This window comes from Theropithecus gelada, chromosome 4, assembly GCF_003255815.1.
Source record: "Theropithecus gelada isolate Dixy chromosome 4, Tgel_1.0, whole genome shotgun sequence".
Lineage (NCBI taxonomy): Eukaryota > Metazoa > Chordata > Mammalia > Primates > Cercopithecidae > Theropithecus > Theropithecus gelada.
This window is the reverse complement of record NC_037671.1, coordinates 135,359,766-135,381,543: the sequence shown is the minus strand read 5'-3', so window position 1 is coordinate 135,381,543 and position 21,778 is coordinate 135,359,766. Positions and strand designations below refer to the sequence as shown.

Below are 21,778 nucleotides of genomic sequence, written 5' to 3'. Positions count from 1 at the left end.
GTGCATTTTCCATTAGTTAAATGTTTAGGGCCTTCTAGCCGGGGTTTTTTTTTTTTTTGGACAATTCAGTGGTTTTTAGCATATGCACAGTGTTGTATAATTATCGCCATTATCTAATTTTAGAACATTTCATCACCACAAACACTCTGTACACATTAGCAGTCACTCCCCATTTCCCTGGTATCTTCTAATCAACTCTTTGTGGCTTGTCTATGGATTTTTCTATTCTGGACATTACGTACAAATGAAATCATACTATATATGTTATTGTGTGTCTTGCTGCTTTTACTCAGCATAATCAAAGTTCAGCCATATTGTAGCATGTATGGGTATATCATTCTTTCAAATGACTGTGTGGTTATATCATGTTGTGTTTATCCATTCATCAACTGATGAACATTTGATTGTTTCCACTTTTAGGCCATTATGACTAATGCTGATATGAATATTTTTGTAGAAGTTTTTGTTGGGCCATATGTTTTCAGTTCTCTTGGGTATATATCTAGGAGTGGAATTGCAGCATAATATGTTAACTGTTAGGATGTTTAACCTTTGGAAGAACTACCAGCGTCTTTCCCAAATCAGCTGTACCATTTCACATTTCCACCTGAAGTGTATGAGGGTTTCAGTTCTGTACATCGTTGTCAGCATATGGTATTGTCTGTCTTTCTGATTTTAGTCATCTTCATGGGCATGAAGTGGTAGCTTACTGTGGTTTTGATTTGCAGTTCCCTGATAACTTATGATGTTGAGCATTTTTTTGTGTACTTAGCGACCATTGCGTATATTCTTTGGAGAAATGCCTACTCAAATTCTTTGCCCATTTTAAAATTGGGTTGTATTCTTATTGTTGTAAGAGTTCTTTTTATATTCTTAATACTATGCTCTTATGTGATGTATAATTTGCAAATATTTCTTGTTTTTTTGAGTTGCCTTTTCACTTTCTTTTCTTTCTTTTTTTTTTGAGGTGAAGTCTTGCTCTGTCACTAAGGCTGGAGTGCAGAGGTTCGCTGCAGCCTCTTCTTCCCCGGCTCAAGCAGTTCTCCTGCCTCAGCCTCCCGAGTAGCTGATATTACAGGTGTGCACCATCACGCCGGCTAATTTTTGTATTTTTAGTAGAGACGGGGTTTCACCATGTTGGCCAGGCTTTTCTTGAACTCCTGACCTCAGGTGATCCACCCGCCTCAGCCTCCCAAAGTGCTGGGATAGCGGGTGTGAGCCACTGTGCCCAGCCTGCCTTTTCAATTTCTTGATGATTCACCTCTTTGGTTTTGTGATTCACTTTGAATGAAAAGTTTTTAATTTTGTTGAGTCCAATCCATCTCTTTTTTTTTCTTTTGTTGCTTGTTCTTTTTTTTTTTTTTTTTTTTTTTTTTTTTTTTTTTTTTTTTGAGACGGAGTCTCACTCTGTCACCCAGGCTGGAGTGCAGTGGCCGGATCTCAGCTCACTGCAAGCTCCGCCTCCCGGGTTCACGCCATTCTCCGGCCTCAGCCTCCCGAGTAGCTGGGACTACAGGCGCCTGCCACCTCGCCCGGCTAGTTTTTTGTATTTCTTAATAGAGACGGGGTTTCACCGTGTTCGCCAGGATGGTCTCGATCTCCTGACCTCGTGATCCGCCCGTCTCGGCCTCCCAAAGTGCTGGGATTACAGGCTTGAGCCACCGCGCCCGGCCCTTGTTGCTTGTTCTAAGAAACCACTGCTTGATCCAAGGTTGCAAAGACTTACTGCTTTGTTTTCTTCTTAGAGGTTTGTGGTTTAAGCTCTAATACTTAGGTTTGGAAGTGCCTTTTTTTTTTTTTTTTTTAAGGACAGAATCTTGCTCTGTCGCCCAGGCTGGAGAGCAATGGCATGATCTCGCCTCATTGCAACCTCCACCTCCTGGGTTCATGTGATTCTCCTGTCTCAGCCTTTGGAGAAGCTGGGATTACAGGTGTGCACCACCACACCTGGCTGACTTTTGTATTTTTAGTAGAGATGGGGTTTTACCATGTTAGCCAGGCTGGTCTCGAACTCCTGACCTCAAGTGATCTGCCTGCCTCGGCCTCCCAAAGTGCTGAAATTATAGGTGTGAGCCACTGCACCCAGCTCAGATATTCTTAGTATTTTCAAATTTAACTTTATTGTGCTTTTACTTGATGTGGAAATTTCCAACACTTCAGGTAAAGCAATTATACTCTGAAAAGTTGTGCAGCAAATTTAACAAGGGTCCTTGCCCTATATTTGTCTGCTGTTCCTGCCCCTGCCCAAAGTTAGTACTCTGCATTGTGCTGCCTCTTCCCATGTCATCTCTCAGGCTATGGATGCAAAGTGTCATTTTATTTTATTCTTTTAAAAACATCAGTTACGCTGATCAGAAGGAAAGAATTTAGTATGTTGGTGTAATGGTGGGACTGTAGGCCGCAGACTGTAGGCATAGTGTGCTGCAGGTGAACAAGTGAAACTTCATTCTTCTTAGATTAATAATTTATGATGGCCATTAGTGGGAGATAGATTGCCTATTTGGAACAGACTCAAGATTATTGTTACATCTTTGTAGTCTATGCAGAGGAAGCAAAATGTATAAAATAGTGAAGGAAAGAACAACAGCAAGTCATTCAGGATGTCTAGAGCAAATACTCAGGACGGAGGTTGAAAATGTGTTTCAGAGAGAGGGAGAGCATGGTAATGTGTGCCAGGCTAAAGAATTTGGTGTTAACCTGATGGAGAAAGAGAGTAATAGATTCCAAGTGGAATAAATTATTTTTGTTCCCAAAATGGAAATAGTGATTTTTTTTTTCTGATTGTAAAGGGAATACATGTTTGTTGTAAAATGCAAACAAATAATAAAAAAATAGGCAGTGAAAAGTCCCTGTAATCCCATTCACTAGAGATAACCACTGCTTAACAGATGCTGTATAGTTCTACAGAGGAGAATTTTGTGATCAGTTTTGCAGCAGTGTGGATGGTGGAAAGGACAAAAGTTGGATGACATTGGAAGCAGATGGCTGTTAGGTCCAAATAGAAATGATAAGGACCTGGTTCTTAGTGGTAGCTGTGGGGGTAGAAAAGGTGCAGAACTGGGGAAAAGTCCAAGGGATTTTTTTTTTAGGAGCTAGGATTCAGTGTCCAGTTAGGCAACTGGGTTGAAGGACTGATAAGTGGCCAGGAGGAGGGTTGATTGGATTTCCCAGAACCTGGGACCAAACTCTGGTATCATTTGAGCAGGCATAAAAGGGACAAATAGCAGTTTTTACCAGCAGCATGATTTCAGAATGGAAATTCTGTCCTTTTGTTCTTATTTTCCTCGTGTGTTTCTAGGTTTATTTAGAAGGGGAGGGTACAAGCAAGAATTCAATTTTGTTTGGACAGATAAAAGCTGTTATATCATGTCCTTTTCTCTAACTAATTCTGTTTCTTTTATTAGTTGAGGATAGCAGGTTTCTTTGAGAAGTTGCTTCTGTTTTGGTGTGTAATTGTAGCATTAGCTTTTAAACTTCACAAAGTTTATGTTGGAATCTTTAAATTTTTATTCTGGGGAGTTGGGATTGAGGTGGGGTGAGGGAGCCACTCTGGGAAGTTATTGACAGAGATTCTTGGACTCTAAAGTAAGAACTGATTGTATCTCTCAATAGGGTTTTTTTTTTTTGAGACAGGGTCTCACTTTGTCACCCAGGCAGTGACATGATCTTGGCTTACCTCAGCTTCCACCTCCTGAGCTCAAACAATCCTCCCACCTCAGCCTCCTGAGTAGGTGGGACTATCAGGATGTGGCAACACGCCTGGCTAATTTTTGTATTTTTTGCAGAGATGGAGTTTCACAGTGTTGCCCAGACTGGTGTCGAACTCCTGAGCTCAAGCCATCTGCCTGTGTTGCCCTCCCAAAGTGCTAGGATTAGAGGTGTGAGCCACTGCACCCAGCCCAAATCGGGTCTTGCTTTCACCAAGTTCTGCTGTGTTTCTCATCACTGGGAACAGGCAACTGTCTGATATAGTTTGGATATTTGTCCCCTCCAAATATCAGGTTGGAAATGGACCTTCAGTGTTGGGAGGTAGGGCCAACTGAGAAGTGTTTGGGTCATGGGGGCAGATCCCTTATAACTGGCTTGCTGCTGTCCTGGGTAATGAGTGAGTTCTTGCTCTGTCAGTTCCCAGGGAGATCTGGTTGTACAAAAAGCATCTGGGATATCCCTCCTCTCTCTCTTACTCCCTCTGTTGCCATGTGACACACTGGCTCCCCCCCTTGTGCCATGATTGAAAGCTTCCTGAAGCCCTCATCAGAAGCAGATGCTGGTGCCATGTTTCTTATATGGCCTGCAGAACCATGAGCCAAATAAACTTCGTTTCTTTATAAATTAGCCAGTTTGAGGTATTCCTTTATAGCAATGTAAAATGGACTAATACACTAATATCTCACACATTTTCTTTCTTTGTAACTTTTTGGATGGTTAATCAAGATAATGTCCATAGAGAACTACATAGTGCTATGTAATAGGCACTAAAAGACACTGGCTGCTTCTGTCTTACCTAAGAACAAACTTGAGATTATAAAAGAATGAGAAGTTAAAATCTCTTTCTTGCAAGTTTCATTTTTCCTTTAAAAAAATTTAAAAGTATATCTAAATGCCACCTCCTCTCTGCTTTCTCATCTCTGGAAGATGTGATACTCCTCCTTTGCATTCATAGTACCTTGGAACTTTCTTCTTTCAAGCAGCTCATCATTCAGTATTTTAATTGTGCAGTGCAATGCTTGGCACATAATTGATCCTCAATAAATATTTGTTGTAGAGATGTCGTGAAATGAGGTAACATGTTCTCCATTGTCTTCTCTTGAACAGCTGAACAACCGTACTGAAAAAAATAGGTTTATCCACTCAGGAAGCTTGGTTTGTTTTGGAAGAAAAATGGTATTTTGTAGTTAAGGAAATTTAAGTATTACCAACTGTCTTAAAATAAATTCTGATGTCTTCTGATATATACCTTGGTAGGAGATTTTATTTGTGTTGTGATTTGAAATGAAGGCAACAGCGTGATTTTTTTTTTTTTTTTTGAAACAATGTCACTCTGTTGCCCAAGCTGGAGTGCAGTGGTGCGATCTCAGCTCACTGCAACCTCCTCCTCCCAGGTTCAAGTGATTCTCCTGCCTCAGTCTCTCAAGCAGCTAGGATTACAGGTGCAAGCCACCATGCCTGGCTAATTCGTGTGTGTGTGTGTGTGTGTGTATATATATATATATATATATTTTTTTTTTTTTTTTTTTTTTGAGATGGAATCTCACTCTGTCGCCCAGGCTTGAGTGCAGTGGCGCCATCTCAGCTAACTGCAGCCTCCACCTCCTGGGTTCAAGTGATTCTCCTGTCTCAGCTTTCCGAGTAGCTGGGATTACAGACGTGTGCCACCACACCCAGCTAATTTTTATATTTTTAGTAGAGACAGGGTTTTGCCATGTTGGCCAGGCTGGTCTTGAAAACCTGACCTCAGGTGATCTGCCTGCCTCGGCCTCCCAAAGGGCTGGGATTACAGGTGTAAGCTATCGTGCCTGGCCTAATTTTTGTATTTTTGTAGAGACAGGGTTTCACCATGTTGGCCAGGCTGGTCTTAAACTCCTGACCTCAGGTAATCCGCCCATCTCAGCCTCTCAAAGTGCTGGGATTACAGGTGTGAGCCACAGTGCCCGGCCTCCTTTTAAGTGGTTGAGAATATGAGGTTTTAAAATTTTTATTTATTTATTGTAGAGATGGGGTCTCACTATATTGCCCAGGCTGGCCTCAAACTGCTGAGTTCAAGTGATGCTCTTGCCTCAGCCTTCCACAGTGCTGGGATTACAGGCGTGAGGCACTGTGCCCAGCCAAGGTTTTTGAAGTACTTCAGAATGACTATTTCTCTGAACTTCATTTATTCATCTAACATTTATTGAGATCTTCTTTATGCCCTAGTCTAGACCTTGTGCTAAGGGCTATGGAAAGTCAAAGAGTTACAAATGGTTTCCTATCCTCAAGGCCTTTCACTTTAATGACAGAGGTAGACCAAAACATCCCCACATTACATTATAGTTTCATAGAAAGGTAAGCACAAAGGAACATTGTCCATTCATATTTGGTGCACGAGTTTGTTGTTTGTACTTGTGTATAGGGTGAGTGCAGCAGGAAAGCTTTTTGGAGGAGCTGAGACTTGAAGGATACATGAAGAAAGACTCTTGCGAAGGGCATTTATTCCAAATAGGGTGTATATACCTGTGCAAAGGCGGGGTGGTATTAGAAGCCTGTAATTGGTTCTTTATGGGTGGAGGTAAGGCTGCAGATATAAGCAGCGGTCAAAGGAATAATGAAAGGTCCTGTGTGCCAAGATAAGGATTTTGACAATTCTGATTTGTATTTTAGAAAGATGACTGATACAGCAGTGTAAAGGTGGGTATATTAGATTTAGGTTCACCTACAATACAAAACAGGTGGTCTCAACAAAATAGAGGTATATTCTCACACTAAAGTCCAGTTTTGGCATGATGACTCTAGGATCATCAAAGACCTGAGTTCCTTCTGTCTGCTTGACTGTCCCTTGGCACAGCTTCCATTACCCTTATTGTCCAGAATGACTGCTGGAGTGCCATCCACTGTATCTGAGCTACAGACACTTCTAGCTAAGTTCCGTTTAAGTAGCTATCTTGTAAGTGTCTCATCCAATGACTTCCACTTCTAGCTTATTGACCAGTCCTAGTAGCAAGGAAGGCTGGGAAATGTACACTTTTACCTGGATACGTGCCACCCAGAATAAAACCATGGTCTGTTCCTAAGGAAGAGAGGGAGAATGGGTGTATACTAGGCAACCAGTAGTGTTTGCCACAAAGAGGACGGATAATGGAGGTAGGGAGAACAATTTAGTACAATTTACCCAAGTAGTAATACATGTGATTGCTTATACAAGACTGGTTTGGTTAATAATACAAGAATTGAAACTCTGTGGTAACTCTGAGTAAAAGCCATTCTGCTGGGAAACCTAGAGGACTCAAGTGGTTATTTTGATAACAAAGCTGTTTTAGTGGGGCAAAAATTATACTTTAATAATTTTAACCTTTGAATTAAAAGACTTCCAATTAAACTTTTAGTAAAATTAAATCAGTACTAAAGAGGATTAATGTTTGTAAGAAAGACATTGATAGGAATTCCTTTTTAAAAAAGTGTATAGTATGATTTTTAAAAACTCTATGACAATACACATTAAACGGGTTTACAGTGTTTTTTTGGGAGATGAAATAATTTTGTGTTTCTTTTTGCAATTCCCTTTTTAGATTTTCTATACTTAGCACATGTTACTTTTTAAAAAATGGTGATAAAATACACATAACAAGAAATTTACCATCTTAACTATTTTTAGGTATACAGTTCAGTGGCATTGAGTACATTCATATTGTGCTACCATCACCACCATCCATCCACAGACCTCTTTCATCTTACAAATCTGGAACTCTGCACCTATTAAGGAATAAGTCCCCATTCTCCCCTTCTGAAGCCTAGCCCATGGCAACCACATTCTGCTTTCTGTCTCTGTGAATTTGACTACTGTACCTACCTCATGTACATGGGATCTGTAGTGTTTGTCCTTTTGTGAGGGCTTATTTGACCTAGCATAATGCCTTCAAGCTTGTAGCATGTGTCAGAATTTCCCTCCTTTGTATGGCTAATATTCTGTTATATGTATATGCTACCAATTGTTTATCCACTTACCCGTTAAGGGAAGCTTGGATTGCTTCCACATTTTGGCTACTGTGAATAATCATCCTACAAACATGGGTGTAGAAGTATCTCCTTGAGTCCCTGCTTTTCGTTCTTTTGACTCCATACCCAGAAATGGAACTGCTGGATCATATGGTAATTCTGTGTTTACTTTTTTGATGAACCGCTATACTATTTTCCATAGCAACTGCACCATTCTGTGCTCCCACCAACAGTACACAAGGCTTCCGGGTTTTCTGCATCCTCACCAACACTTGTTCTTTTATTTTTTTTTAGTTTTTCCTTGTTTAGTTTTTTGATGGTAGCCGTCATAAGGTATGAGGTGGTATCTTATTGTATTGAGATTTTAAAGTTTACAAAATGTTTGAGTGAGTTGTATAACCAAATGGCAGCAAGTTTAAAAAACAGAAATACTCAGTATTGCTACTCTTACACCAGTATTATTTGTTATTCGGATATACTGATTTTAAATTTTAAGGCCTTTTGTTTTGAAAAAGTTCTAATTTTTCTTTTAGTTTCATATCACACATTTCTCATTTTGTTACATATTTTATACGACATTTTAATTGGAATTTTCTGAGAAAATGTTGCATATGCTGAGGAATATATAGATGATTGAATACTTAAGAACACGTATAATTGTTTGGCTTCTTACATATAGATAGATGCCGGTTTGTATGATTTTAATTTCATAGGCTGGATGATGTGGTGACTAAGAACATGTTTCTGGGAGTGGTCTGGGTTTGACTTGCCACTTCTGGCTGCATGCTTTTGGGCAAGTTTCTTAAATTCCCTTTGTCTCATTTCTTTGTCTTTAAAGTATAATAGTACCTATCTCAGAGTTGTGAAGACCGAATGAGTTAGTGCTTGTACAACTCTTAGAACTGTGCCTGGCACATCAAACATTCTATATAAGTCTTTGCTGCTATTATTGTTTTATTGGATGGGAATTTATCTCTTTGGTTTTCAGGATTATATGTAATATTCAAGTAGTCACTGTGTTTCAACATAGTATGTCAAATGCACTTAGAATGTCACAAGCACTGCTTTAGAGGAGAGTGCAGTCTAGAAGGCTGTTTTGGGAATTAAGAGAAGATACAGCTGAGGCTGGGCTTATTGCTAAATTAGTAATTTGATATAATCATCTCTTGGGGACTGTGCTCTTCTGGCTGCCATTTAGCTTTGAAACTAACTATTCTAGGCTCTTTTGGCCATCTCAAACTTTCGCTGTGCTTCTTCGGGCTTCCTCACATAGCTCCCCAGATTCTTTGGCTGGGCAACGAATATTTTCTCTTTTTTTTTTTTTTGCGACAGAGTTTTGCTCTTGTTGCCCAGGCTGGAGTGCAATGGCGCGATCTTGGCTCACTGCAACCTCCACCTCTCAGGTTCAAGAGATTCACCTGTTTCAGCCTCTCGAGCAGCTGGGTTTACAGGTGCGTGCCACTGCGCCCAGCTGATTTTTGTATTTTTAGTAGAGATGGGGTTTTTGCCATGTTGGCCAGGCTGCTCTTGAACTCCTGATCCACCTGCCTCAGCCTCCCAAAGTGCTGGGATTACAGGCATGAGCTGCCATGCCCGGCTATTTTCTCTGGTTCTTAGTTAACAACTTTTGTTAAGTCACTAATTTAAATAGAATGCACTGGCTTAAATTTTTGCATAAAATAGCATTCTGTAATTTATAACATTTTTAAAAACCTTTTTTCACTGATACTCAATATAAATCGGAGAGATGCTGAAGGTGTCCTCATTGAACAACACAGGTTATACTGAGAGATTAAGTGCCTGATGTCACAAAGCACTTAAATGAGCTACCTTGGATTTGAACTCAAGTCACCTGGCTTCAGGGCCAGTGTTTTAAAATACTGTTTTTTCCTTGACATGTCATCAGGTTTTAAGACAATACTTTGTTCCTTCTTTTCTAATTATTTGATGATACTTTTAAAGATTTCTAAATACTCCATAAAGATAATATGCCCCTCTCTTTTAAATTTAACAGCTGATAAAATTTATCTGATTCATTTTTCTCATATATCAGCTATATTTTGTAGTCTTTTATCCCTATTACCAGAAAAGAATGAAATAAAATCTGAGATCAAAATATTTTACCTGATTAAATCCTTAATTTTTCTACGTGAATGTTTTCTGAAAAGCCTTTCATATTTCATGATTATTTTTATTTTATGATATTGGTAGATTTCTCCCTTACTGCCTAGCATATGTAGTACCTTGCGTATTTCAACATTACTGTCAGAATTAAATTAAATCTTGCCACCAGAGGCCGGGCGCGGTGGCTCAAGCCTGTAATCCCAGCACTTTGGGAGGCCGAGACAGGCGGATCACGAGGTCAGGAGATCGAGACCATCCTGGTTAATATGGTGAAACCCCGTCTCTACTAAAAAGTACAAAAAAAAAAAAAAAAACTAGCCGGGCAAGGTGGCGGGCGCCTGTAGTCCCAGCTACTTGGGAGGCTGAGGCAGGAGAATGGCGTGAACCCGGGAGGCAGAGCTTGTAGTGAGCTGAGATCTGGCCACTGCACTCCAGCCTGGGCGATAGAGCGAAACTCCGTCTCAAAAAAAAAAAAAAAAAAAAAATCTTGCCACCAGAATAGCTTTACAGTGCTACTTTCTCCTTTTTTCTTTTACGTTATCCTCTTCTAGGTCTGTTTTTAATTGTTTTTCTATGATATTCCCAATAATTTCTGGTTCTAAGAAGAGAATGTACCTTGAGCTGCGGGGCCTGCCATACTTTATTTTGTGAAGTGTATTTTTCCACCTAATTTATTTTTTCTTTTTCTTTTTTTTTTTTTTTGAGATGGAGTCTCGCCCCGTTGCTAGGCTGGAGTATAGTGGCGTGATCTTGGCTCACTGCAACCTCTGCTTCCGGGGTTCAAGCAATTTTCCTGCCTCAGCCTCCTGATTAGCTAGGACTATAGGCGCCTGCCACCACACCCAGCTAATTTTTGTATTTTTAGTAGAGACAGGGTTTCACCGTGTTGGCCAGGATGGTCTCGATCTCTTGACCTTGTGATGTGCCTGCCTCGGCCTCCTGAAGTGCTGGGATTACAGGTGTGAGCCACCATGCCCAGCCTATTTTTTATTTCTTTTGAGACAGGGTCTTGCGCTGTCACCCAGGCTGGAGTGTAGTAGTGTGATCAGGACTCACTACAGCCCCAACCTCCTGGGCTCAGGTGATCCTCCCACCTCAGCCTCCCAAGTAGCTGGGACTACAGGTGTGCACTGCCATGTCCAGCTAGTTTTTGTATTTTTAGTAGAGATGGGGTTTCGCCCTGTTGTCCACGCTGGTCTTGAACTCCTGAGCGCAAGCAATCCACCGGCCTTGGCTTCCCAAAGTGATGGAATTACAGGCATGACCCACTATGCCCAGCCTTTAATTTGTTTTATATTCTTTATATAACAGTCCCTTTATCTGTGGTTTTGCTTTCTGCTGTTTTAGTTACTGACTTGTGGTCTGAAAATATTAAATGGAAAATTCCAGAAATAAAGATTTCATGTTTTAAATTGTACCCATTTGGAGTAGTGTGATGAAATCTTGTGCTGTCCAGCACTGTCCTCCTCTGTCCCTTTGGGGACATGAATCATCCCTTTGTCCAGTATATCCATGCTATAGATACTCCCTGTCACTTAGTAGTCATTTTAGTTATTAGATAAAAAATCAGTGTGTGTAGGGTGTCTGGTACTATCCCAGATTTCCGGCAGCTACTGGGGGTCTTGGAACGTATCCTGCATAGATAAGGGGGGGATTACTGCATATGGATTGGCTCTCTCACATAATTTAAAAGGTTGAATTGTTACTTTCAGTGTATATAAATTCATACTTTATTGCTGCATTAGTTTTTCCAGTAGTATAAATTGGTTCTTTTGGTAAGGATATAATTAGTTAAGACTCAACTTTTGGTCTTTTCATACAATAAGCTACATTATATATAATGAATTGTGAATGTTACCTGTATATTGTTGATATGCTCATTGTCAAATCTAAAATCTGAGTTCCTTGGCAGATATGTAGACTTGTGATAGGCATTTGGCATTTTATGTTTTGGGCAGTGTAACTTTAAATCTACATAAACTTCTCTGCCTTTTGCCTCTGCTGTGTTCATAGATTCCAGGAGGCCTTCGTGTATGGACCTCAAGCGTTGGAGGTAGCAGACTTTTCAGCAGAAGGTAAAGCAGAGTATTGCCTTCTGGTGTCATTGTGTGTGTGTGCTGGGGTGGGTATGTGACAGGTGAGAGCTTTTCATAAGTGTAGTCACTAAGTAATTTATAATGATGCATTATATGATTCACTTTCATAAAATTTAAAACCAAGGTAATACCTGTACAGTTTTATTCGGTATTACTAAAATTCATAAAAAAATAGTAAAATTTAGATAGAACTAAAGACTCAATTTTACTTCTTTGCCATTAAGAAATAGGAGTGAGTAGGAAAACAGCATTAATATAATGTATGCTATATACCGTATAATTTTCTCAGACCTAGCTTTACTCTGGTTTCTTCTTGAGAGCTTGTCCAAGTCATTATTCATATGCTGCTCCTTTTACTGAAAAATTGCTTCACAATAGAGGGGCAGCCTAATCCATGACTCATGACTGGAAGATACGCATTCTTGCTATAGGTCCCATGTGCCAGAAATGTTAGTTTCCAATATGCTAGTTACCTGTCTCTTGATAACATTTTTTTTCTTTTCCTTTTTTTTTTTTTTGAGACAGAGTCTCCCTCTGTTGCCAGGCTGGAGTGCAGTGGTACGATCTCGGCTCACTGCAACCTCCACCTTCCAGGTTCAAGTGATTCTCCTGCCTCAGCCTCCCAAGTAGCTGGAACTACAGACATGCACCATCACGCCAAGCTAATTTTTGTATTTTTAGTAGAGATGGGGTTTTACCATATTGGCCAGAATGGTCTCGATCTCTTGACCTCGGGATCTGCCCGCAGTTAGTTCTCATCCCACACACTTGTAAAATATGTTTTTATAGAGACCTTTTTTTCTTTTTTTTTAAAGAGATGGGGTTTCCCCATGTTGCCCAGGCTGGTCTTGAGCCCCTGGGCTCAAGCAATCTGCCCGCCTTAGCCTCCCAAATTGCTAATTATAGGCATCTGCCACCACGCCCTGCTATGGAGACCTTCTTAATGAGTCTCTTTTTTTTTTTTTTTTTGAGAGGAGGGGACAGAGACTCACTGTTTTCCAGCCTGGAGTGCAGTGGTGCCATCACAACTCATTGTGGCTTTGACCTCCCGAGCCCAAGCAATCCTTCCATTTCAGCCTCCCAAGTAGCTGGGACCACAGGCTCATGCCGCCACACCTGACTAATTTTTAAGTTATTTGTAGAGACAGGGTCTTGCTTTATTGCTCAGGCTGGTCTGGAACCTGTGGCCTCAAACAGCCCTCTTGCCTCGGCCTCCCAAAATGTTGGGATTACAAGTATGAGCCACTGCCTGGTGGAGTCACTTTTTATGATATGACTAGAGATCAGAAATTCTGACATACGTACTTTACCTGGGTAATGCTTCTTTAAAAAAAAACAAAACAACATTTTGTCATTTATGTGCCAGATATCATAGATGTTACTTTCTGCTTTCTGTAAATTTAACCATTTATGAACTTTCTTCACATGATACTTGAATAGAAGGGTTTTTTTTTTTTTTTTTTGAAAGAGTTCTATAGCAGCTAACAGTGTACTCTTAGACATAAAGTTAGTAATGTGGCTAGTTTTTAGATAGATTGTGAATGGGAATCAGAGGAATGGGCTTCTTATGGGCTTCTGGCAATTATAGTTGTTTAGATATCAAGTAAGTATGATATGGTTTGGCTCTGTGTCCCCACCCATATCTCCTCATCTTGAATTGTACTCCCATAATTCCCACGTGTTGTGGGAGGGACTTGATGGGAGATAATTTGAATCATGGGGGCGGTTTCCCCCCCTGCTGCTCTCATAGTAGTGAATAAGTCTCATGAGATCTGATGGTTTTATCAGGGGTTTCCACTTTTGGATCCTGCTCGTTTTCTCTTGCTGCCGCCATGTAAGAAGTGCCTTTTGCCTTCTGCTGTAATACTGAGGCCTCCCCAGCCATGTGGAACTGTAAGTCCAATTAAACCTTTTTTTCTTCCGAGTCTCAGGTATGTCTTTATCAACAGCATGAAAACAGACTGATACAGTAAATTGGTAACAGTAGAGTGGGCACTGCTTAAAAGATACCTGAAAATGTGGAAGTGACTTTGGCAGAGGTTGGAACAGTTTGAAGGGCTCAGAAGAAGACAGGAAAATGTGGGAAAGTTTGGAACTTCCTAGAGACTTGTTGAGTGGCTTTGCCCAAAATGCTGATAGCGATATGGACAAGGTCCAGGCTGAGGTGATCTCAAATGGAGATGAGGAACTTGTTGGGAACTGGAGCAAAGGTGACTCTTGTTATGTTTTAGCAAAGAGACTGGTGGCATTTGGCCCCTGCCCTAGAGATTTGTGGAACTTTGAACTTGAGAAAGATGATTTAGGGTATCTGACAGAAGAAATTTCTAAGCAGCAAAGCATTCGAGAGGTGACTTGGATGTTGTTAAAGGCATTCAGTTTTACAAGGGAAGCAGAGCATAAAAGGTTGGAAAATTTGCAGCCTGACAATGTTATAGAAAAGAAAAACCCAGAAAATGGGAACCAGCTGTAGAAATTTGCATAAGTAACAGGAGCAGAATGTTACTTCCCAAGACAATGGGGAAAATGTCTCCAGGGCATGTCAGATGTCTTCAAGGCAGCCTCTTCCATCACAGGCCTGGAGGCCTAGGAGAAAATGGTTTCATGGGCTGGGCCAAGGGTCCCTGTGCTGTTTGAAGTCTAGAGACTTGGTGCCCTGCATCCCAGCCACTCCAGCTGTGACTAAAAGTGGCCAAGGTACAGTTCAGGCTGTTGCTTCAGAGGGTGGAAGCCCCAAGCCTTGGCAGGTTCCACATGGTGTTGAGCCTGTGGGTGCACAGAAGTCAAGAATTGAGGTTTGGGAACCTCTGCCTAGATTTCAGATGTATGGAAATGCTGGATGCTCAGGCAAAAGTTTGCTGCAGGGGCGAGGCCCTCATGGAGAACCTCTGCTAGGGCAGTGCAGAAGGGAAATGTGGGGTTGGAACCCCCACACAGAGCCTCTAGTGGCGCACTGGCTAGTGGAGCTGTGAGAAGACCTCCAGACTCCAGAATGGTAGATCCACTGACAACTTGCACCATGCACCTGGAAAAACTGCAGACACTCAACACCAACCCGTGAAAGTAGCCAGGAGGGGGTCTATACCCTGCAAAGCCACAGGGTTGGAGCTGCCCAAGACCATGGGGACCCACCTCTCACATCAGTGTGACCTGGATGTGAGACTTGGAGTCAAAGGAGATCATTTTGGAGCTTTAAAATTTGACTTCTGGATTTGCATGGGCCTGTAACCCCTTTGTTTTGGCCAATGTCTCCCCTTTGGAATGGCCTGTAGTTATGCAATTCCTGTATCCCATTGTATCTAGGAAGTGACTAGTTTGCTTTTGATTTTACAGGCTCATAGGTGGAAGGGACTTACCTTGTCTTGGATGAGACTTTGGACTGTGGACTTTTGGGTTAATGCTGAAATGAGTTAAGACTTTGGGGGACTGTTGGGAAGGCATGATTGGTTTTGAAATGTAAGGACATGAGATTTGGAGGGGCCAGGAGTGGAATGATATGGTTTGGCTCTGTGTCCCCACCCAAATCTCATCTTGAATTCTATACCCATAATTCCCACATGTTGTGAGATGGAGCCAGTAGGAGATAATTTGAATCATGGGAGCAGTTTCTCTCATACTATTCTTGTGGTAGTGCATAAGTCTCATGAGATCTGATGGTTTTATTAGGGGTTTCTGCTTTTGCGTCCTTCTCATTTTCTCTTGTCGCCGCCATGTAAGAAGTGCCTTTCACCTCCTGCTATGATTCTGAGGTCTCCCCAGCCATTTGGAACTGTAAGTCCAATTAAACCTCTTTTTCTTCCCAATCTTGGGTATGTCTTTATCAGCAGCATAAAAACAGACTAATACAAAGTAGCTGCATATTATACCTTCTCTTTAGGCTATACACCTTATGTGAAGTTGGATAGTATGTATTTACGAAATCTCTACTGTGTGCCCAACACAGGATCACACCATTTTACAATGAACCAAGTTTCGCTATTCTTTCACTTCCTCCTATTCAGAGAAGCTATTTTTCTTAACTAGAAGAGATAGGTGAATTTCAGGCTGTTTATTGAGGTAAGCTACAATTTTACTTCCCAAACCCTTTTGGCTTTATTTTACTTTTTTTAGTGACTATTTTGAGGATATTTTCTCTTTATCAATAATAGATTGGAAGCAATTTAAAGCCTTTCATACATTTGCAGGCTAGTTGGCTATTTTCATCACTGTTGAATTATGCATTCTTATATTTGTTTTGCTAATCTGACTGTGGTGTATTTTGTTACCAGTTGAGAATTATTTCTCCCAGTCAGTGGCTTGTCTTTTTGCCTTCTTGAAAATATCTTTCACAAAGCAAAAGTTTCAGTTTTATGCAAGTCCAACTTCCCAAATTTAAAAAATATTTTTAATTGATGTATAATGATTGTATATATTTATGGGGTACATGTGATACTCCAGTACATGTATACAATGTGTAATGATCAAATCAGGATAATTAGCATATTCATCTCCTCAAACATTTATCATTTATTTGTGTTGGGAGCATTCAAAAGTCTCTCTTCTTGGCCGGGTGCGGTGGCTCACGCCAGTAATACCAGCACTTTGGGAGGCTGAGGAGGGCGGATCATCTGAGGTCAGGAGTTCGAGATCAGCCTGGCCAACTTGGTGAAACCCCATCTCTACTAAAAATACAAAAAATTAGCCAGGCATGGTGACATATGCCTGTCACCCAGGCTGGAGTGCAGTGGTGCAATCTCAGCTCACTGCAACCTCCACCTTCTGGTTCAAGCGATTCTCTTGTCTCAGCCTCCTGAGTAACTGGGACTAGAGATGTGCACCACCATGCCTGGCTTGTTTTTGTATTTTTAGTAGAGACAAGGTTTCACCATGTTGGCCAGGCTGATTTCGAACTCCTGACCTCGGTGATCTGCCCACCTTGGCCTCCCAAAGTGCTGTGATTACCGGCGCTAGCCACCATACCCAGCCTTATTTGTTTGTTTTCTTAGAGACAGGGTCTCACTATATTGCCCAGGCTGGTCTGGAACTCCTGGGCTCAAGCAGTCTTCTTGCCTCAGCCTTCCAAAGTGCTGGGATTACAGGCATGAGCCATTGCACTCAGCTAGGATCAACTTTTTGTACTCTTAAACATAAGTGAAAATGTGGTATTTATCTTTCTATACATTGCATATTTTACTTAAAATAATGCCCTGCAGGGTCAATGATGTTGCAAATGACAGGAGTTCTTTTCTCTTTCTTTCTTTTTTTTTGAGACAGAGTCTCGCTCTGTTGCCCAAGGTGGAGTGCAGTGGTGTGATCTGGGCTCACTGGAACCTCTGCCTCCTGGTTTCATAGGATTCTCCTGCCTCCGTGTCCTGAGTAGCTTGAATTACAGCGGCCCGCCACCACACCCAGATAATTTCTTTTGTATTTTTAGTAGAGATTGGGTTTCACCAAATTGGCCAGGGTGGTCCTGTACCCCTGGTGTCAAGTGATCCACCTGACTGGGGCTCCCAAAGTACTGGCATTATAGGTTTGAGTCAGCATGCCTGGCCTGCAAATGACAGGATTTCATTCATTTGTAGCTGAATAATTTTCCATTATATATATATATGCCACATTTTCTTTATCCATTCATCTCTTGAAGGATGTTTAGGTTGATTCCTTATCTTCAGTATTGTGAATAGTGCTGCAGTAAACATAGGAGTGCAGCTATCTCTTTGACATACTGATTCTCTTTACTTTGGATGTATAACAAGTAGTGGGATTGCTGGATCATATGGTATTTCTATTTTTAGTTTTTTGAAGAATGTTCATACTGTTTTCCATAATGGCTGTACTAATTTACATTCTCACCAACTGTGTATAAGAGTTCCCTTTTCTCTGCATCCTTGCCAACATTTGTTATTTTCTCTTTTTGATAATAGCCATTTTAAACTGGTGTGAGATGATATATATCATTGGGGTTTTGCATTTATCTGATAATGAGTGATGTTGAACATTTTTCATATACCTGTTGGTCATTTGTATATCTTTCCTTGAGAAATGTCTATTCAGATCATTTATTTATTTTTTAATTGGATTTGGGTGTTAAATTGTTCAATTCTCCCCTTCCCTTTCCTCCTCTCCCTTCCCCTCCCCTCCTCGTCTTTTTTTTTTTTTTTTTTTTCTGAGACGGAATCTTGCTCTGTCACCAGGCTGGAGTGGAGTGGTGCGATCTCGATCTCGGCTCACTGCAGCCTCCGCCTCCCAGGTTCACGCCATTCTCCTGTCTCAGCCTCCCGAGTAGCTGGGACTACAGGCACGTGCCACCACGCCCAGCTAAGTTTTTGTATGTTTAGTAGAGACAGGGTTTCAGCGTGTTGTTGGGCAGGATGGTCTCAGTCTCCTGACCTCATGATCCACCCGCCTTGGCCTCCCAACGTGCTGGAATTACTGGTATGAGCCACCGCGTCTGACCTCTCCTCTTCTTTTTGTTGATATGGAGTCTTACTCTGTCACCCAGGCTGGAGTGCAGTGGCATGATCATAGCTAATTGCAGCCTCAACCTCCAGGGCTCAAGTGATCCTTCTTCCTAAAATGTCAAAATTTTTAAATTTTTTTGTAGAGACATGGTCCTGCTATGTTGCCTAGGCTGGTCTCAAACTCCTAGATTCAAGCAATTTTCCCACCTCAGCCTTCCAAAGTGTTGAGATTATAGGTGTGAGCCACCGTGCCTGGCTCTTTTTATTTTCTTTAAAGTGTCTTTCACAGAGCCTAAGTGTTTCATTTTAGTCAAGTCTCACTTCTCAAATTAAAAAAAATATGAATTGTGTTTTAGTATTGTATTTAAAAGGCACTGTAAACCCAAGGTCATCTAGGTTTTCTTCTATTTTATTCCCTAAAATATTTAATTAATTAATTAATTAATGCATGCAACGGAGTCTTGCTCTGTCGCTCAGTCTGGAGTACGGTGGCACAATCTAGACTCACTGCAACCACTGACTCCTGAGTTCAAGCAATTCTCCTCCCTCAGCCTCCCGAGTAGCTGGGATTATAGGTGCCCGCCACCATGCCCAGCAAATTTTTGTATTTTTAGTAGAGATGAGGTTTTGCCATGTCGACCAGAGTGGTCTTGAACTTCTGACCTCAGGTGATCCACCCGCCTCAGCCTCCCAAAGTACTGGTATTGGAGGCGTGAGCCACCGCACCTGGCCTTCTCTAAAAATTTTATAGTTTTCCATTTTATATTAAGTCAGCAGTCCATTTCGACTTACTTTTTTTGCAGGGTGTAAGGTCTGTGTCTAGATTCTTTTTTTTTTTTTTTTTTTTTTTTAGCATATACGCATCCAGTTGTTCTAGCACTGTGTGTTGAAACACCTTCTTTCTCCATTGTTGCTCTTTGTTCCTTTGTCAACGAACACGTGAGTCTATTTGTGTGAGTCTATTTCTGAGCTCTCTATTCTGTTCCATTGATTGATTTGTGTTTTCTGTCACCAGTATCACACTGTCCTGATTACTGTGGCTTAATAATAACTTGGAAGTTGGGCAGTATCAGTCTTCCAACTTTGTTCTTCTCCTTCAATATTGCATTGGTATTCTGGGTCTTTTGTCTTTCCGCATGAGCTTTAGAATCTGTTTGTCAATGTCCACAAAGCCATTGGCTGGGATTTTGTTTGGGATTATGTTGTATCTATAGATTAAGTTAGAAAGAATTGAGCTCTTGACAATATTGAGTCTTCTTAGACTTATATATGGAATATCTCTCCACTTACTTAGATCTTCTTTGATTTATTTTATCACAGTTTTATAGTTTAAGTTTTCCTCATATATATCTTATACTTTTGTTAGATTTGTACCTAATATTTCTTTTTTGGGTTGCTAATGTGAATGGTATTGTATTTGTAATTTCCATCTCCAATTTTTTATTGCTGGGGTATAATAAAACAATTGACGTTTTATATTAATCTTGTACCCTGCAATCTTGCTATAATTGTTTATTAGTTCCAGGAGGTTTTTTTTGTTGATTCTTTGGGATTTTCTTCACAGACAATTATGTCATCTGTGAACAAAGTTTTATTTTTTCCTTTCCAATCTGTATACCTCTTATTTCCTTTTCTTGTCTTATATTAGCTAACACTTGCAGTCTATGTTGATTAAGAGCGGTGAGAGCAGGCTGGGCATGGCGGCTTATGGCTGTAATCCCAGCACTTTGGGAGGCTGAGGTGGGTGGATCACCTGAAGTTGGGAGTTTGAGACCAGCCTGACCAACATGGAGAAACCCCTTCTCTACTAAAAATATAAAATTAGTTGGGTGCAGTGGCTCATGCCTGTAATCCCAGCTACTTGGGAGGCTGAGGCAGGAGAATCGCTTGAATTCTGGAGGTGGAGGTAGCAGTGAGCTGAGATTGCGCCGTTGCACTCCAGCCTGGGCAACAAGAGTGAAACTCCATCTCAAAAAGAAAATAAAAGTGGTGAGAGCAGACATCTTTGCTTTGTTCTTGATTTTAGGGGGAACCATTTAATTTCTCTCCATGAGTTATAATAATCTCAATAGATTATCCTATTTGGTAGTATAAAAAATGTCAGGTACTGCTTATATCAGATCGTAGGAGGACTCCATGCTCCTCCCCTGCATTCCTTCACTTTGCCTTAACTTTTATGAGAAAGATGGGATTAAATGGATGGTCATAAAAGTATTTTAAATGATGGGATTCAGGCAGTTTTAATGTATAATACCTTCTATTTTGTTTAGTTTTTCTACTCTGAACTTCTGGAGGGCAAAGACTATACCTCAGCATATTGTTGCAAGCCTTGTAGTGCCCAATATGTACCACAGTGCACATAACTATTTGTTGAATGTAAAATCTAATTCTAGACTCTTACTGTAAACCTCTATCTTATTTGAAAAGGCTGATAGCCAGTGAAGTCAGTCATCTAATCAGTTAATCAATTCATCAAATATTTGATTGTTAGCTCCAAGGTATTACATTGGCTACTATAATAGGTGCTAGACACTGTCCTAGGTACTTTATGTATTCTCCTTTATCTCATTTATCTTCAAAGCTGTTGAATAAGGTAAATATTCTTAATTTACAGATGCAAAAACTGATAATATGAGGGTATAAGTAACCTATTCACTGTGTGACTTCGTGGAATACGTATATGAGGTATATGAGTCCATAGCCCAAGTTATTTATATCACACACTATGGAAAAGCTACCATACGAAGTGGTATATGATGAATGCTACTTGTATAGTGCATACACATGCTTGGTGAATGTAGAGAAGAGAGCTTTGATCTCAGGCTAGGGTGTTCACAAAATTTCTGGAAAGCTTAATCTTGTCTGATAAGAAGAATAGGAGGAAAGGGAGATCAGGGAGATCAATCAGTGAGAAGAAGACTGAGGGCCAAAAACAGTGAATATTTTGTGATTGACAATATACCAATTTCTACTATAGCAATAAAATACACTAGAACAAATTTTGTCTTTTATTTTAAATAAGGACCCTTCTCCATTTTTCTCTTAAACAAAATAATTTTTCCCTAATTTGCTTATGGGGTATTGGGTATTGCTGAGACCACCTTGGTCGGGGACACCCTAACCCAGTGGCGCTAGAGGAATTAAAGACACACACACGGCCGGGCGCGGTGGCTCAAGCCTGTAATCCCAGCACTTTGGGAGGCCGAGACGGGCGGATCACGAGGTCAGGAGATCGAGACCATCCTGGCTAACACGGTGAAACCCCGTCTCTACCAAAAACTACAAAAATCTAGCCGGGCGAGGTGGCGGGCGCCTGTAGTCCCAGCTACTTGGGAGGCTGAGGCAGGAGAATGGCGTGAACCCGGGAGGTGGAGCTTGCAGTGAGCTGAGATCCGGCCACTGCACTCCAGCCTGGGCCACAGAGCGAGACTC

General features: G+C 41.0%; 1 protein-coding gene across 4 annotated transcripts in view; it reads left to right on the top strand.

Moving 5' to 3' along the window:
- The window catches only part of CDK19 (cyclin dependent kinase 19), a 217,407-nt gene that overhangs the window by 29,203 nt on the left and 166,426 nt on the right, over positions 1–21,778 (top strand). Inside the window, exon 2 of one of the 4 annotated variants that reach the window (XM_025383474.1) lies at positions 11,827–11,888. The exons of the other annotated variants lie outside the window; for them this stretch is intronic. The gene's annotated coding sequence lies outside the window, so the exon portion shown is untranslated. The remainder of the gene's footprint in view (positions 1–11,826; positions 11,889–21,778) is intronic. 4 annotated transcript variants of the gene reach the window in all.